General features: G+C 41.5%; 1 long non-coding RNA gene across 2 annotated transcripts; it reads right to left on the bottom strand.

Annotated features, from left to right (window-relative positions):
- Positions 1–3,202: 3,202 nt before the first annotated feature.
- On the bottom strand, positions 3,203–15,220 carry LOC114226953 (uncharacterized). 2 transcript variants are annotated; one of them, XR_008557276.1, is made up of 7 exons: positions 15,066–15,220; positions 14,559–14,676; positions 14,289–14,389; positions 10,184–10,220; positions 9,494–9,574; positions 3,760–3,831; positions 3,203–3,313 (listed from the first exon to the last, which is right to left on the bottom strand). It is a non-coding gene; the product is annotated as an uncharacterized LOC114226953 (long non-coding RNA). The 2 variants fall into 2 exon arrangements; XR_003613044.2 differs by lacking the exon at positions 10,184–10,220.
- Positions 15,221–17,998: the final 2,778 nt, after the last annotated feature.

Here is a 17,998-nt window from a genome sequence, read left to right as displayed (position 1 = left end):
TCTCGGTTCTGCTTTATTTGCCGGCTACTCTCAGGCAGGCGCTCTCTACATTTGACCTCCAGCAGTTCCATTCTTAGATCGTTACAGTTCCAAGTCTAGGGGGAAAGAGCCCCTTTGCTCCATAGACCTAAAATGTAGACAGTATCTCATTGGCTCTGATTGGGTCATGTGATCTTCCTGGATCCAATCACTGTTGCCAAGTGGTTGGATACTGTTATTGACCAGGTCCTGGATACCTTCTCAGTCACATGCTCACCGCACTGCAGAGTGTTTCCCCTCTCTTCCCAAATTAAGGTGCTTTTAAATAAGAGATAGGGCACCCAGGCACCATATGATAATACCAAGTTTGCTCTCATTTTCACAAATAGCATATTTAAGACTCAAAATAATTAAGGTCACACAGCCAGGGAGCAACTATATCAGCCAGAATCTTGCAGGAAACGGGATCTAGCGCAGGTAGAGACCAACGATGAAATTATCTGTAGAGGTGCAGACACCGTTAAGGGAACCAGCCAAGGCTGTTGAGGAGATGGGAGTCCAGGCACAGCAGGACCAATTTGAGTCTGAGTGGCAAGAGCTAGATCCCAAGAGGAGAGAGGCCGACTTACAGGAGCAGTACTGATGGAGGTACATTGCCACTGCCAAACACGCAGAGTGAGAGGGAGCCTGGAATGGGACGGGAGCCCTTGATTTATCTTTTCCATGTCCTGATCTTCTCCTGGTACCTCCCACTGGGAACAAGGAACCAGCCAATATGCAATATGGGACGCTGCCAGGGCACAGAGCAGGGCAGAAATGGATGCAGAGGTAAAGAGGGAGCATAGCTAGGCACTGCTGCTATGTTAATTTCCAAACCCAGTGCTAACTAATCCAAAAGTTAATACCTACTCCTCTACCCACCTTTTATATTAAGAGGAGTGTGCGTGGTAAGAGACCTCTGGGTAAGAACCTCTAAAGACGCTGCTCCCCTGCAAACTTGATTGACAGCTCTCCCTTAGCCGTTGGCTCCCAGATATCTTAAATCTGCAACTTCAGGCGTTTGTCCCTGTGGCAAACCCTCCCCATGGTACCACTCCTCTCATCACGCTGTCACTGAGGGCTAGAACATTTTTGTTTGTTCAGTGCTTCACCAGAAAAATTGCTTAGACTAGGAATGTTAGCAGGGACCTCTCAGATAGGATCCACTTTCTTCCATCCGAAGGAGCATAATCCTTTGGGAAAATGTTGAGTTTTGTGCTCATGTAATGACAGACTAGTTAGCTATAGAGACCAACATCTTAAAAGTACAAGATTCTATGGTTATGTTTAAATAAGAAAACGAGATCAGAATTCTGACCATCGAAGCAAATGCCCACTACTATCTAAACTTGGGATGATTGTTTCCCTGAAAATACTAACACTATAAACTTGAACTTAACAGCCTGGGAGCTCTCTGAGCCATTCTGCAATAGTTATGTTGAAGACATTTCCATGTTTCGACAGGCATATGGCTAATGTACCTTCTGCTTATTTCAATTGCTGGGAAATACTTTGTTTTTTGTCTCACAAGGGAATATTACTTTGGGGAAACGGAGGCAAATTAGCCACTATCAGTCCCGAGTCATGTCTTTCTTTTATTAAATCTTCTTGTCATCCCTGGTGGCCTGCACCTGGGTGGTTGTGAACAGTCCTGAACAGAGGAAGAGAGGACCCTCGGACCTGGGGGGCACACTGAGATCACCTGGTCCAAACTTCTACCTAAAATGGGCTGCCAGACCATTTCTGCCTGAAGGTGGAGCTTTCCAATTCACAAGGCAGAGCCATGTTGCATAATTCATATTTACAAATCTCTCCCCTCCCAAACTTGAGTCCCTTTCCCATTACTCTTACTGGGGATTTCCCTGCCTTCTACATCAACACTGGGGAAGGCTGTTTTGACCACATTTCATCTTTCCAAACCCTGGTTATGTTAAAAAAAAAAAAAAAAAGCCCAAGCTAAAAATGTCTATTTTCTCCTAACTGTCCCTCACATAACTTGACTTCTAGACTCCTTCCATCTTGGTTTCCCAGCAACAAATTCTTTCTAGGTTATTATTTTCTCCAATAAAATGTGGCTTATGCTCCATGAAGCCTGACCCACGCAGAGTGCCGTGAGGCCATGGCTCTCAGTGACCGGCCAGGATTTTGTTATGTCTTGTTTTGTTTTCTAGCTACTGTGTCATGATCTTGGCTCACATTGAACCTGACTTCACTCAAACCCTTGGGTCTTTACACAAGGACTCCTGCCAAGCCACAACACCTCGCTTAATATTTGTGGAATTGGTAGTTATAAAAATAGCATTCACATTTTCTTTTATTATTAAAAAGCAACACACAATAATTGGAGGACATTTAGAAAATGCAGTTAGCTAATTTGTTGATTTTTTTAAAAAATCAGTGATAACTTCACTATCCAAAGTTATCCGCTGCTAAGATTTTGCTGCTTATTAAAGGTAGGGAAAAAATAAAAAATAAAATAAAATAAAATGACAATAGGGACCAGGCAGGTATGTATTGTGAATCCAGAAAGCAGGCTAAGAGTGAAACTGGAGGGCGTGGTCAGGTTTATGGAAGGCTGGAGAGGGGGGCCATTTTTCAGCTCAGATTACCTGTTACTTTCTGGAAGTGAGAGCTCAAAAAACTAGAACCAGATAGTCTGATTTTTTTTGTCAAGAGATGCTGACAAGGCAGAATTTTATGAAGAATCTGCTTAGTAAGTGCTAGCAACTAATTTATGTTGGCCATAGAATTCATGTCTTTGGACACATAGGTCCCTGAGCGCTGGCAACAAGGACACCCTCTCTGGCGTATCCTTACACCTTGTCCTCTTTCTTCTGTCAGAACAAAACTGGCTCATCCTCTCTCCATAGCAGCCAACGACTGTGGTCAGCTAGGTTCACTGCGGATACCTGCCTTAGCATGCGGCTCCTCATGGAGGCCCCTCTCAGTCCCCTTTCTCCTCTCAGACTCACTGCTTTCCCATCCTCCACCCATCTTTCTCATTTCTACCGAAGAGTCTGTGCGGGTTACCTCTATGCCTGAGCTTCACTCCATCCTCAGAGCTCTCACTCCAATCCCAGGATTTCAAAGATTTCTTCCCCCCAACTCCCTCTCTTTGCTATACTCATGCAGAGCACCATGAGGCCATGAGGGACAAGTACAGCCTTTGGAGTTTGAATGACTCAGGTTCGAAACCTGATCTAGGCTTGACCAGCTGTATGTCTCTGGAAAATCGCTGTGACTTCTCTGAAACGTTGTTTCCTCAGCCACAGTTTTGAAAATAATGATGCTAATCCTGAAAAAAAACAGTTTAGAGGATTAATAATAATGTAAATAAAAGAATGAGTAAATAAGATGAAAAGCTATAAGTAGGCTGGAGGATCTAAGTTATTCTTAAACATAGAGATACAAGGAAACACTCCAAACTGAGGAAGGAAAAAAAGAGCTTACCCTTGGTGACTCTGGTTCGTTCCTATCTGATCCGGTCTGTTTATGTTCCAAAGGCATGTTGGCATCAAATCAAATATCTCGTCAGACTGGTATTAGTTTTAATAATTAATTGCTAAACAGCTGGTTTTTCAAATATGTGGGAAACAAAATTCTCAACTCAGACCTCTTGGAAATATTTTATCTTATCAAAGACTTGGCTGTCGGTTCCCTCACGGCAGACAGTTCCCTGAACATGATGTGAAGGCCTACACATACACACATAGCAGAGGCAGCCTCTGCATGCACACTCACCCGCTCTGCCCTTTGGGAGCTCCGCCCAAGCCCTGAAGCCAGAAAATGTCACGGGGTCGAGGAGAGTGTCTTCTAGAACCAATAAATATTTTTTGAATAAATAATGGACCCAGACAAAGTTCAGTGGAAAGAGATAAAAATCTGAATTCACTCCCTTCTGACTCTCTGCTCTTTACCAGGTGTATAACACTGCAGAAAGTTACTTTCATCTCTCTGAAACTTAGTTTCCTCAACCACAATACTGGGAATGGTGACACTTGCCTCTCACTCCTGGTGACCTCCAATATTAGTTAGGTTGCTTTTGGCTGCAAGTAAAAGAAAACCTACTAAAAGTGAAACAATCCGGACACTTATCATCTCACATAACAAGATGTCCAAAGGGAGATGGTGCAGCAGCTCATTGATGGCTGGGCTCTGAGGCAGCCTCTCCACAGGTCTCCTGATGGCTGCATCACATCCCCTCATGGCAGCCTTAAACACAAAAAGGATTCCCTAGAAGCCACAGGCATATTCTCCTTTAGTTTCCATTGCCCAGACTTCAACCACATACCCACACCTAAATGGGCACAGAAGGGATTATTATGGTAGTTTATACTGAGCATTGGTCATCCCCTGGTGCTGGAGGAAAGAGTCCCCCATTCCCTGAGCACCCTGCATCCCATATCTGAACAAAAGGGGATGTTGAACATCTAGAAAAAAGAGGAAATGGTTATTCAATAATAAAAATAGCAAATAGTGGTAGTTATTATTTATTGACTAGAGGCCCGGTACATGAAATTCATGCACGGGGGGGGGGGGGGGGGGATAGGGGGTGTCCCTCAACCTGGCCTGCACCTTCTCCAATCTGGGACCCCTCAGGGGATGTCTGACTGCCAGTTTAGGCCCGATCCCACAGGGATCCCTGGCAGTCAGACATCCCTCTCACAGTCCGGGACCATAGCAAGCTGGTAAGTAGAAAGGACAGGATTTAAATCCAGGCCAATTGGCTCTAAAGCCTATGCAATTAACCCTTAATCTTTGTCAGCTTCCCCCAGTGGGGTCTGCCACCCTCTCCCTTGGTAAATCAGTCCTAGACCCTCTGAAGTAAGGTCTTAGACAAGTGAAACGAATACTTAACAGTTGAATAAGTACTTGAGTACAATTGCCAGGGCACATGCATAGCAGATAATTTCTAATGATAGCAATAATAATAAAGCCTGCCTATTGTAGGCCAGGGGTCCTTATGACATTATCTTGTTTGATCATTTCATTATTATAACAGCCAGCAACTTCAATATTTCCCCGTCCCCCCCCCCACACACACACACATTTTGCAATGGAAAATGAGGTTCAATGAACCTGCCCAAGTTAGTGAGAAACTAGGTTTGATCTCAGTTTTGCTTATGAGGTTCATGCCCTTTCTCCTGCACTCCACAACCTATAAAAATTAATAAATTAGCCCTAGCCAGTTCTGTTCAGTGGTTAGAGCGTCAGCCTGAGGACTGAAGGGTCTCAGGTTTGATTCCGGTCAAGGGCTTGTACCACAGTTGCAGGCTTGGTCCCAGCCCTGGTCAGGAGGCAACCAATCGATGTGTCTCTCTCACATTGATGTTTCTCTTTGTCTCTCCCACTCCCTTCCATTCTCTCTCTCAAAAAAAAAAAAAATCAATGGAAAAATATCCTCAGGTGAGAATTTTTTAAAAATGAATAAATTAATAGAATTTATATCTGCATTAATCAGGTATCAGGCAGCACCTCTATCACAGAGGCATCCCGCCTCTTTAATACCAACCAGGCAGAGTAGCCACTCGAAGAGGCACGAACTGTGAAGCTATGTCAGTTTATTACCTGCACATTTCATCCTGGAGAACAAGGGTCTTTATGAAGCTGGTCCTTAATATCAGGCTGACGAGAGTTTATTTCCACTTTCGTTAAGACATTTATTATATTCTGGCCAGTTGATAGTAAGCTCATTGCCGTCCTGTTCTCAGAGTGAGACAGTCATATTTTGGGAGACAGTCATATTTTCCTTATCTCTTGATTTTCCACGGTGCCCATCACAACTTTGTCATTACTGCATACTCAGCAACTATGTGTGGCATTTTTAAAAATGAACTTTTTATTTTGGAATAATTTTAGATTTACTGAAAAGTTGCAAAGACAGTACAGAGAGTTCCTGTACAGTCTTCACTCGGTTTTCCTAGTGTCAACATTTTACATAACCTTTGTACACTGCTCAAAACTAAGACATTCACTTTGGTACTAAATTAACTAAGCTGCAGACTTTATTCAGATGGCACCAGTTTTTCCACTAACATCCTTTTTTGCTCCAGGATCCAATCCAGGATACCACACTGCACTTAGCATGTATAGCATTTAATTTGAAGGTTTTTTTTCCATTACTTTAAGTGTCTACTAGTAAATGTGGTAGAAAAGGAATACCATGTGTATGTACAGTTTCTGTGGATAGTAATAATCTTGAAAATAGCCAGCATTTACTAAACTCTTACTATGTGCCAGGCACAATTCTAAGTGGTTTATATGTACTACTTTATTTTTCCCCATAAAAAAAAAAAACTCTACAAGGCAAGTATTATCATTATCTCTATTTGGCAGGGGGCATGCATGTCACTTAGCTACTCAGAGCCATGATTAAAACCCAGACAGTCAAGCTCTCAAATGTCATGTATAAATGCAATATTTGAGAATAACTGCAAAGGTGTGAAAGAATTATTAGGTGGCTTGTTTTATCGCTGTGCTGTGGTGACAGGTAAGACTGAAAACATTGCTAGTCCTTCCAAATGTATTGCCCGGGTCTTTGCGTGTTCTACCCACTCCTTATGAGTGAAAGAGGGCAGCATGCAGGGGTCATCTGATTTGCAAAAGCAGAACTGAAGGTCTTGACACCTTCCTGAAGGTCAAACTCCAGCCCTGCCTATGTACTAGAGTGTCTTGCCCAAGCTGGGGATATAAATGATAAATGAATGTGGTTGGTCATCATTTTCCTCATAAGAGATCTCATGCTGGAAGAGCAGAGGTGATGAAAGAGAAAATGGAGGTGAACTGGCACAGTACCCTGGAAAGGTTCGGGTGGCAGGCTGGCGTCTCCCTGGCGCGGGGTGTTCTAAATGCTCTTAGTTACAGCGACAAGAGCTCCATTTCATTTACAATGGGAAGACTAAGAAAATATCAGCATGAACGGCAACAACAAAAGATCCAAAAATATGCAAAACTAAACTATTCTTTAAATTCACAATTTTTCTCTTTCCTCTTATTCAACACAATACTCTGTAGAACCACTTTTCATTTAAAAATTCCTATGGGGAGCATAGAGACTCAGTGTATTGGTTTATACTTTTGGCTAGTAGTTGATAAATTATTACATAATAAATCCCTCATATTAATTTTTCATTAATTATGGCAGTGAGGAGATAAGGGTGGAGTAGTGTCAGGCCAAGAAAACAAGCTCCATTTGTTATTCAGCAAAATGCTGAGTCCTTATATGTGTCAGTCTCGGACCATGGCTTTTCCACCTATAATTGGTGGTAGACATGAAACTAAATCATGGATCTAATGTTGTGGTCCCTCTGAAAGAAATGTACACAGTTTTACAAATTGTCAGTTATGACCCATATAGCACGCTAATACTTGAAATAGAACACAGTAATGTTGAAAAAATATGAGTCCATTGTAAATGAAAGTATTCTTTCATGAAGCTTTCATTTCAGCAATATACAGGGTGTGTGTGTGTGTGTGTGTGAGTGTGTGTGTGTGTGTGTGTGCGCGCGCGCGTGCGTATTCACGTCTTTATAAAATATCCTTCCTACCAAAGGAGTTTGAGCAGCGTTGGTCTGAACTTCAATGGCAAAACAAAGGTGGAAGTGATTAATTCCCTCTAGAAACAGGAGTAGGGCAGATAGGAATAGTCTCCATGATGCTTGAGTCTTGAATAATGGTTTTCAGCAGGTAGACGATAAGGAGGGACATTCTGAACTAACAAAAGCAAAATGGGAAAGGCAGAGAAAGGCCCAGCAGCCTAGAATGTTGTGGACACTGCTGTTGGGCTGTTCTGAAATATGAGGGCTAAGAAGCCTCCGGGCATGTATCGTCAAAGGGCCAGAGAGAATTGCTACTCTGTGTGTGTGTTTGAGAGCAGAGCTTCTCAAATTCAATGCAAATACAAATTGCCTGGGGGTCTTGTTAAAATGGCCAAGCTGATTCCGAAGGTCTGGGCAGGGCCTGACCCTCTGCATTTCTAACAAGCTCCCAGATGACGCTGATGCTACTGGTCCAGGGACTATACTTTGAGAATCAAGGCCTATACTTAGGGAATAAGAATGAAGTGTTTTTAGTGTCCCGGATTTTTGATCCTTGGCTTACATATGATCCTTGAAATCTGTGCAGACATAGGCATGCTTCTGGTGTGTCGGAGCATGGGGAGTTGCTGGACCAGGTAAAAGCACTGCCTGACAGTCATTGAATATTACCATCTGACAGGTACTGTTCTAAGTCGGTTATGTGTAGGGGGTCATTGGAAACCTGTCACAAGTCTGAAAGGTAGGCATTATTATCATTCCCATTTTACAGATAAGAAAACAGAGTAACTTCCTTGAAGATATAGGTTGTGGTGGAACAAGGATTCTAATCTGAGGCAATTACAGGCACATTGGGCTGTTTGTATGCCTGGGATTGGGGACACATGCAGTCCTGTCTTTTTCTGGACCATTTGCCCATCCTCTCCTGATATTTTTTCTTTTATGAATACTATAAAAGTGGAAACAATACATACTTCACTAGCTTGTCTTAAGGGTTGAATTAAAACATGCATATAAAACACTCAGCATAGTGTCTGCACACAGCAAGTAGATCAGTAAGACATTATTATTCATATGAAATAATTGGTTCTCAGACCAATGAAATTCCAGAGGTTCTAGAACTAGACTTTCTTTTCTCTCTACCCCAAACAATTTCCTAGTATTCTTATGCAAGCTGGTTAGGAAGATGTTGAGGTATGAGAATTTTTATTGCTTATTATTTGGGAAAATTTTTGGTTTTGTTTGTTTTAATATGGCTTTTTTTCCCCCCTAAGGCACTGAAAGTAAAAGTTTCTGTTTTTGATCCAGGTCAGAGAACTGGACACATGGTAGGCATAGGATGCTAAGTGGATCTTCTTGAGGTTCCTAATGCCAACTCCAGGCGCATCCCCAGGAGATAGGGACACACACTCTAACAGCTATTAATGGACTACCTGGCTTAATGTCCATCAGGGATCACCAATCCCAAACCAAAACTGGTTATTAATAACCACATCTCCTCCCTTTTACTGTAGATAGCATGACCTTTGGGTAGGGGCATCTATAAAAGAAACAATATATTTTGCTCTGTGTTAAATGCAAGTCCCTGTTGGTGCATGTTAAGATTATGTTGATTCATTTTAAAGGTTTTTCTCTTAAATAACTTCAAATTACTTTATATTATTATATTTTTCTCATTTTTTCTTCTATGTCAAAATTCTAATAATTACCACTATCATCATCATCATCATCATCATCATCATCATTTTGCCACTTTGATCCTTAATTTGCTGAGTGCTGAGCAATGTCTCAATGCCTCCATGAGTACAGGGCTTAAACTCAGTGAGCTATTGCCCAAATAAAGTTTGGCTGTGGGCAAGTAAGAATTAAGTGAAATAAATTTAACTGAATGAGATTGAAAAGAAACCATAGCTTGTAATCCTTGGTTCTTCTTGGTGCACCTTTGGGCCTGAGATGAGATGAGTTTTCCGTGTTTCACTGCCAAGTATGGAAAAGGAAGAACAGCTGGGAGACTGGCAAATCTATTTACAAGGAAGTAGAGGGAACCATTTTTATTGAATTCTAGAATATTAGATCTATAAAGAACATAGATTTTATAAACCATTCTCCTCCCCCAGCACTTTACAAACGAGGAAACTGAGGCTCAGAGAATCTATCCTGATGTCATACTGCAAATTAATTAATGGCCAAAGAAAAAATAGAAATTTAATCCTTTTTTACACTTTTGAGCAGCAATTTTGTTTATGGTTCTTATTCCAAACCATTATTCTAGGCCAGTGATGGGCAACCTTTTGAGCTTGGTGTGTCAAACTTCACCAAAAAACTGAGCATAACTCGGGTAGTGTGTCACTTTGAGGAAAAAACATTATTTCGCAAATGTTTCATCCTCAGGAGCAGCAAATGTTTCATCTTCGGCATGCGGCCGCCTCAGTGGCCGCGTGTCATCAGAAATGGCTACGCGTGTCAGTGCTGACACGCGTGTCATAGGTTCGCCATCACTGTTCTAGGCATACTAGGGAAGGCAGTTGCAGTTGCTGTGACATTGGAATTATATAGGCTATGTAATATTTCTAAAATCCAGGTGAGAGGATATCAGAGGTAAAGGTACAAGTACTGCTGATTGTCCCTACCTGACTGCGGAGCCCTGAGGTCCGGGACAGCTTCTGACTGCACAGGTGAAGGGAGGAAAGGTGTCATTGAATCCCAAGTAGTATTCCTAGAGTGATAACTTTGTCTTTCTATCATGTGATTAGTAGTCACTAAATTGTGTGTGTGTGTGGGGGGGGGGGGGGAGAGGGTTGAGGGAGAGAGGAGAACCAACCTATGATGCTGTCACAGCCTGTCTTACCCAGAGTCACTGTGTTCCCAGAATCCCCAGTTCCAAGTTGGGTTGGTCCCAGTCACATTTCCCATGGATGTCCCCTTAGTCTATCTGAATTGCTATTTCAGAGACAGAGTGTTCTAAATCAGGTTTTGTGTTTTGGCAGAGGAATGGAACCCTCTTTTCTAATATTACTTCTGTGGGAAAGTGTTTTCTGAGTTCCAAACAACTCAACTTACAAATACATTTTTGGAATATGACCCAGTTATATATACACGCCGAGGACTGCCTGTTCCAGGGTAAAAATCTTGCTGTGTACAGCTTCGTGGTACCAACTGCAGGCATTTCTCATATTGATCTTATTCGAGGAATATCATATAAAGTGCCTACATTTGGAGCGTGTTCAGACTCTCTTCCAGGAAGCGTTGGCTACAGGCTTAGCAGCTCCTATAGGGTGGGATTTAAAGGTCCAAAGAACCCCCATTTCTCCACTCATGCTCTCAGCTTGGTCTTGTCAAACTGTCTGAAATCATCAGTGGCAACAGAATCAGTCTATTGGGCACAATTGTTTCTGAAACCTGGTCTTATTTTAAGTTTGACTTTTTAAAATACAGACTCCCAGGCCTCACTCCTGGGACCCTGTTTGAGTTGGTGAAAGTTAGGATTCTGGAAGCTGATCTTTTTTGTTGTTGTTGTTGTTAAAGCTCTCTGGAAAATTCTAGTCAAGTCACTTTTGAGTCAAATCATTTATTCATTCACACTGATCAATTCATTCAATCATTATTCTTTTTAAATTTTTACTTATTATTTTTTAAATCTTTATTGTTGAAAGTACTACATAGGTCCTCCTTTTTTCTCCCATAAACCTCTTCCAGCCCGCTCCCATCCCCCCTCCCCAGGACCTCACCACCCCATTATCTGTGTCCAAGGGTAGTGCACATATGCATACAAGTTCATTGGTTGATCTCTTCCCATCCACCCACCCCTGCCTTCCTTCTGAGCTTCAACAGTCTGCTTGATTGAATATAAATATAAAATAAAAACATATTTTATAAAAAGAGTAATCTTCTGCCTGAAAATTACATGCAGAAGATTACTCTTTTAAAAAAAATATGTTTTTATTGATTTCAGAGACAGGAAGGGAGAGGGAGAGAGAGATAAAATCATCAATGAGAGAGAAACATAGATCAGCTGCCTTCTGCACACCCCCTATTGGATATTGAGCCCACAACTGGAGCATGTGCCCTGACCAGGAATTGATCTGTGACCTCCTGGTTCATGGGAGGATGTTCAACCAACTGAGCCACACCAGCCAGGCTCATTTATTATTCTTTCATCCTACACCAAATTTTGCTCACTGCAATATAGGTATTGGGTACTGGGGATAGAATGACAGGAAAACACAAACATCTGAAGAGAAGAAGGTGCTATGGGAGCTATTGTGATATTTGGGAGACAAATCACAAATGGTTTCAGGGAAGCATTGATTTGGAAGGTAACATAGCTGAGGTATGTAATGCACTGAGGCATGTCACATAGCTGAGGTAACATCCACATTCTTGAGCCAGACTGCCTGGATTCAAAGCCCAGCTCTACCATTTACCTCCTTAGTACCTCTATCAAGTTGCTTAAACTTTTTGTGCCTCAGTTCCCTCATCTGTAAAATGGAGACAACCTTTACCCAATTTAGCCTGTTCTTGTGAAAATTAAATGTGCTGATGCAGCCCTAGCCGGTTTGCTTGGTGGCTAGAGCGCCAGCCTGCAGATGAAGGTTCCCAGGTTCAATTCTGGTCAAGGACATATGACTGGGCTCAATCCCCAGTAGGGGGCATGCAGGAGGCAGCCAATCAATGATTCTCATCATTGATGTTTCTCTCTCTCTCTCTCTTTCCCTTTCCCTTCCTCTCTGAAATCAATAAAAATATATTTTAAAAAAATAAGAAGTAAATGTGCTGATGCAAGTTAAGTGCTTAGAACGGTGGTCTCAAGCTTTAGCAAGCATCAGAATCCCCTGAAAATCTTGTTAAAACACAGGTTTCTGGGTTCCAATCTGAGTTTATGAGTCAACAGATCTGGCGTGAGCCTGAGAATTTGCGTTTTAAACAATCTCCAGGGTGATGCCAGTGCTGCTGGTCCCACACAACTCTTTGAGAATCATTGTCTTAGAGTATTTACTATTTTCAGCTCATCTTTGGTGGAAGAATTTGAGATTGTCCCTAAGCAGAGTGGAAACTGCCAGGGGATAGCATGGAAGACAGGGACAAGAAGAAACAGGCTGGCAGAGAACAGGATGACTTATGGCCTCCAGACAAAGAAACTGGCTCCATTTCAGTATAGACATTATCTGAAAGTAACCAGAGAATTATCAGCCATTATCACCTTAGCACAAATTAATTTATCAGAGTAGTCTGTCACCTTGTCAACCCCTGGAGGAATCTGACCCATGCCTGGCAACTTGGATGGCCCTAATAGGCTGGTGCTACACCAATGAGTCACAGGCATCCTTGAGGGTGCTCTGTTGTCCAGATCCCTGTGGGGGGACTTACCTCCCCATGGGACTTGTGATCACACGTGGAATTGGCCTGTTGGAACCTACATACTCATTCTCCTGATACGCAAAAGCATCTTCCTTTAATTCGTAGACTTAAAAAAATACAATAATATTGGAAAGCTTATAATATCCTATTCTATCTATCTAGCTGTCTACCTATGAATATTTTCTACACTATGGACTGAAAAAGACTTATTTATATACCCATCTTCTCTACAGACTGTCACAAGAGCATTAAAAACAAAACACAACCCAGCCATTTTTTTTTGGTTTTGTGATTATTATTCTACTTTTGGACAAACCAAGTAATCTATGAGTTTTTATTTAACAGACAGTTCCCATATTGCAGTGCCTTGCACATTCTTCCTTCTGTGAAGGAAATACACAGATCAGCTTAGCTGCCCTGTGGCTGTTCCTGTACATGTCACCTTACCAACACTTGACCTGGACAACTTTACATACTCCGGAGACAGCCACAACCTGTGCAGAAGGTCCCTGTGCTTGGCTTCATGGTCTGCTGGCATCATCTTGAAATTCTTAATACTTTTTGATCAAGGACCCAGTATTTTTACTTTGTACTGCCCTTTCTTCAAATTATGTAGCTGGTCCTAGAGAGAGAGTTAGCTCCACTGATTTGAGATGGTTGGAATATAGCATCTTTTTAAAAATTTCTTCTTCTTTTTGTTTAAGAATTTTTGTGAGTTTATTTGAGCCAAACTGTCGACAATTGCTGGGAAGCAGAATCTCAAGGGATTGGGATAATGCTCTGAGAATGGCAGTTTTTCACCTATTTTTATACATTACAATCAAAGGAGGAGATGTAGGTGAGTTACATGAAATCCATTGGTGATAGATTAGAGAGACAGGAGAAAGCAAAAGGGGAGGGGGACCTCTGGGATTGGATAAAGAGTAAAATGATAGACACATACTTCTTTTACTTAGGTGGGTACAGGATAGTTAACAGCCAACAATTAACATTTTAACAATAACAGTGAGGGAATTTGTGGTATCTGTCCTAGCGCCCAGGGCATTTGGTTGTACCCTGAGGGGTCTGGAAAAAGGGAAGTTACAAGTTACCCTGACATTTCAAGGATATGTTATTGTAGATGCAAAAAGACATAGGCTCAGTTAAGGTAAAGATTGACCTTGTCAGGGAAGATACTGGTCTAGGATGTGACTACCCACCATAACTGCTTTTAAAGTTTTAGTTTCAGACCATCCTTTGTAGTTACTTTAAGTCTTTAAGTTTGCAAGACCGCCATGCAGGCCTTCCCTGAACTTGTCAGGTTAGCATGTGGCCCCTTTCATCCACACATCCCTCTTTTGGTCATAACTTAATCCAAAGGATGCATTGATGACCAACCTTTTGTTTGAATAATGGAGTCCAGAGTCCCATGGTGCTAGGAAAGCTCATTCCTAGGATGTCTCAGTGTCATCATTTGTCTTGCTGAACAGGGTGGACCACTGGAAATGGGGCAAGACCATAACCTTAGATGGCATTCAAAGTCGAATTATTATTCAAGATAAAAGGCAGGTAAATGGGAGGCTGTCAGATCCTATATGCCCTTGTTAAAAAGTATTCTGGATAATTTCTAATTTTTGAGCCACTTTAAGACTATTCACTTCAACTTACCTGCTCAAATTTTTCTTGCTACTTCCTATGTCACCCTGTGCTTGGTTCACATGGGAGTCTCATATAGCCACAGTCATTTGACTTTTCTTGCCTTAGAGCAGAAGTCAGCAAACTTTTTCTGTAAAAAGACAAATAGCATTTTCAGCTGTGCAGGTCTCAAGGTCTATTGGAACTACCAACTGCTGTTGTAGGAGAAGCAGCCATAGACAATCCATAAATGAATGAGCTGTGTTTCAATCAACCTTTTTTTAGAAAAATATGTGAGAACAGGATTTGTTGACCTCTTTCTTAGAACATTCTTCTCTCTTTGACGATGATAATGCAGATGATGATGATGACAGACACTAGGTCAAATGCTTTATAAGAATTATGATATTTAATTTTCACAATAATGTATGTTATGATTACCATGATCCTGAATTTACAGATGTTTAGAGGAGTAAAGTGATTTATTTATTCAAGGACATCCAGCTAGCAAACAGAGGTGTTGAGATTCCAACTTCAGACCTGTGCTGGGCTCCAGTGTTTCCAGTCCTCCACTTCTCAGACCTGGGGCTCTTGACTCTTGCCTGAAATTCAGTCCCATCTTGTCTCTAGAATTGACCCAAACTTTACATAAAGGGATGTTATAAGGAGCTCCAGCCTCATTGACACAATTCACTATCAAGCTATCCTTAGAGTCTCCTGAGCCTCTTGGTTACCAAGAATCATCCTCACCTCAGGATTCTGGCAATGGGTTCTCAGTCTTGTCTTGGTCTTGTATTTCACTCCAATACTCACAGAACTTTCTTTTTTAAAATCCTCACCCAAGGATATGTTTTTATTGATTTTAGAGAGAGAGGAAAGGAGGGAGAGAGAGAAACAGCGATTGGTAGCCCCAGTATGCACCCCAACTGGGGACTGAACCTGCAACCTGGATATGTGCTCTGACAGGGAATCAAACCTGTGACCTTCTGGTGTACCGAATGATGCTCCAACCAACTGCACCACACTGGACAGGGTCTGTCTTTTCTTTCAGTGCCCACCACAAGGCCCCATCATTTGTTTTTCTCTAGTTGTCTTGGCAGCTTTACACGTACTCCTTTTACTTTCAAAAGCCCATTTAAAGTATTCATATTACTTTTCCTTATTTTCTCTTTGCGGCAAAGGTGATGGACATTATTAGGTACTGGTATTGTTAATTATTAAGGATTGTTGATGGGCTGATTACTATGTGAGTTTGCCAAGGTAAGGGAGGTCTTATCTATCACAGTGACAACATCTTAATAGTGAGAAAGAGAAAAGTGCCCCTCACAGCTATGATCTGCCATGATGGGCATGATCCTCTTGGCATTGGTGTTATCCTATTACTGAATATAAACTGTTTCACGAAACATCCCAGGACCATGACAAATCAAGACAAAAGCAAGATCTGCTATCAAACAGAGGCAAAAATGTGAACATGTCCAACCTACAAGAATGATCAAACATTCCCCTATCCTGGCTAACAGAAATGACTGCTGCTTCTTTCCCAGTTATAGCTGTAGCCTTGCTTTATTCCTCCTGCCTTACATATACGATTTATTAATATACCTAAGTGAAGAATTACGTCCGTTTTCTAACAGCATCCAATCTGAAGCAAAGCACTGCTTCCTTGAACCTTCCCCCAAATCACTTAAGACAAGTCCAAACCCTGTGATGGGTTCTTTCTAATATCCTCTGACTGCCATGCACAGCTCCCTGGTGTGCATTCTCTCTCATTGCAAAGAGAAATACACCCAACTTGTTCAACTACAGACGTGTTCTTGGTGGTCTTTGGATAGAGGACACTGATACCAGGGATTCCTTGAGCTACTAAAAATATACTCAGTCATCTTGACTTTATCCCCAAATTCCCCAGGGAGTATGTATGATCAAAAATTTTCTCTCCCAAGGAAAGTCTCTAGAGCAGTTGAGAGCAACCAAGAACATTGCCATAAGATCATTCCCTCTGCTCCCTGTTTGGTGACCACTCTCCATCCCACTCTACCATAAAGAGAAAAATAAAGCAAAGGAACTTAGAATGCTTTGAGAAATGTTTCTTCTGTCTTTTGCATTTCCATGACTTGACATAAAATATTGTGAACCCAGGATGATATATATGGCAGCCTCCACTTTCACACCAGAATCTGGCTTGCTCCAACTTATTTTAATTTAAAATCCAGCCCATTTTTATATTTGCCAATGTAAAGCACGGATTGCTATGTAAAAAACAACAACATATGCATCTTTCTCACATGGCATTACAGCTGAACTAAATCAATAAGGAATAGCCTGAAATTTAGGCAGGCTATGAGGTACTTTTCTAGTATTTAATGTGGCACCAGGTAAGCCATTTTGATGCAGGATAAAGAACAGCAACTTAATCGAGGTTGCGAGGACTGGAATTTTCATCTGAGCTGTTTTCTCTAAGCCTAAATTCCCCATTAACAGTTAAACGTGTATTAAAAGTACAGATAGGACAAGCTATGTGTGCCATCCATCAAGTAATTTGCAAACAATATGTGACAGGCATTCTTCAGGGATGTGTAAAATAGTGCTACCAGGCACTGAGGAGGAAGGCCTCATTCACTCTGACTGGCCATTAAAAAATGACTCGATCAGACTGTCAAACCTCAGAGGGAAGGTAGGGGAGGGTGGAGGTAAGGGGGAGAGATCAACCAAAGGACTTGTATGCATGCATATAAGCCTAGCCAATGGACACAGACAACAGGGGGGTGAGGGCATGAGTGGGGGGTGGGGGGGCAATGGGGGGATAAGGACACATATGTAATACCTTAATCAATAAAGAAATAAAAAAATGACTACGTTTTCTTACATGAAAGACCCCAACAGGTCTTAAACCAGGCTATTTAGGTTCCACTCTGGCTCAACTTACTGGGGCTAGATAATCTATCTGTGCTTTGGTTTCCTCATCTGTAAAATGAAAATAATAGTTGACCTAGCTCATAAGTTATTATGAAGATACATTAACTTATATAACCACTTAAAAGTATATTTAATATTGATGTTTTGTTTTACTAGTAGTGATATGTAATGTCCAAATTTCCTCACAAATTTAGACCCCTATAATCTCTTCTAGTGAGGAAGCAAAGAGTCTGAAGTTCTCTCTTTGGAAAAAAAAACCTGAGTATGTATCTTTGGAAAATCTGAAATCCTTGTAGGGTCACTTCATCAATTAAATTTTCCTCTAAGCCAAGAATATTGAATTAGGCAAACCTATGATGAAAACACAGATGTTATACACTTTACAAAACTTAACTCAAAATGGATCCCAAACCTAAGTGTCAAAAGACAAAACTATAAAACTCCTAGGATATAATCCTATATAATAAAGAGGCAATATGCAAATTGACCATCATGCCCTCGCACAAGATGGCCACCCCCATGTGGTCACAAGATGGCCGCCCCCATGTGGTCAT

Source organism: Eptesicus fuscus, chromosome 10 (genome assembly GCF_027574615.1).
Source record: "Eptesicus fuscus isolate TK198812 chromosome 10, DD_ASM_mEF_20220401, whole genome shotgun sequence".
Taxonomy (NCBI): domain Eukaryota; kingdom Metazoa; phylum Chordata; class Mammalia; order Chiroptera; family Vespertilionidae; genus Eptesicus; species Eptesicus fuscus.
Note: the sequence above shows the minus strand (reverse complement) of the source record. Positions and strands in the feature narration are given on the sequence as shown.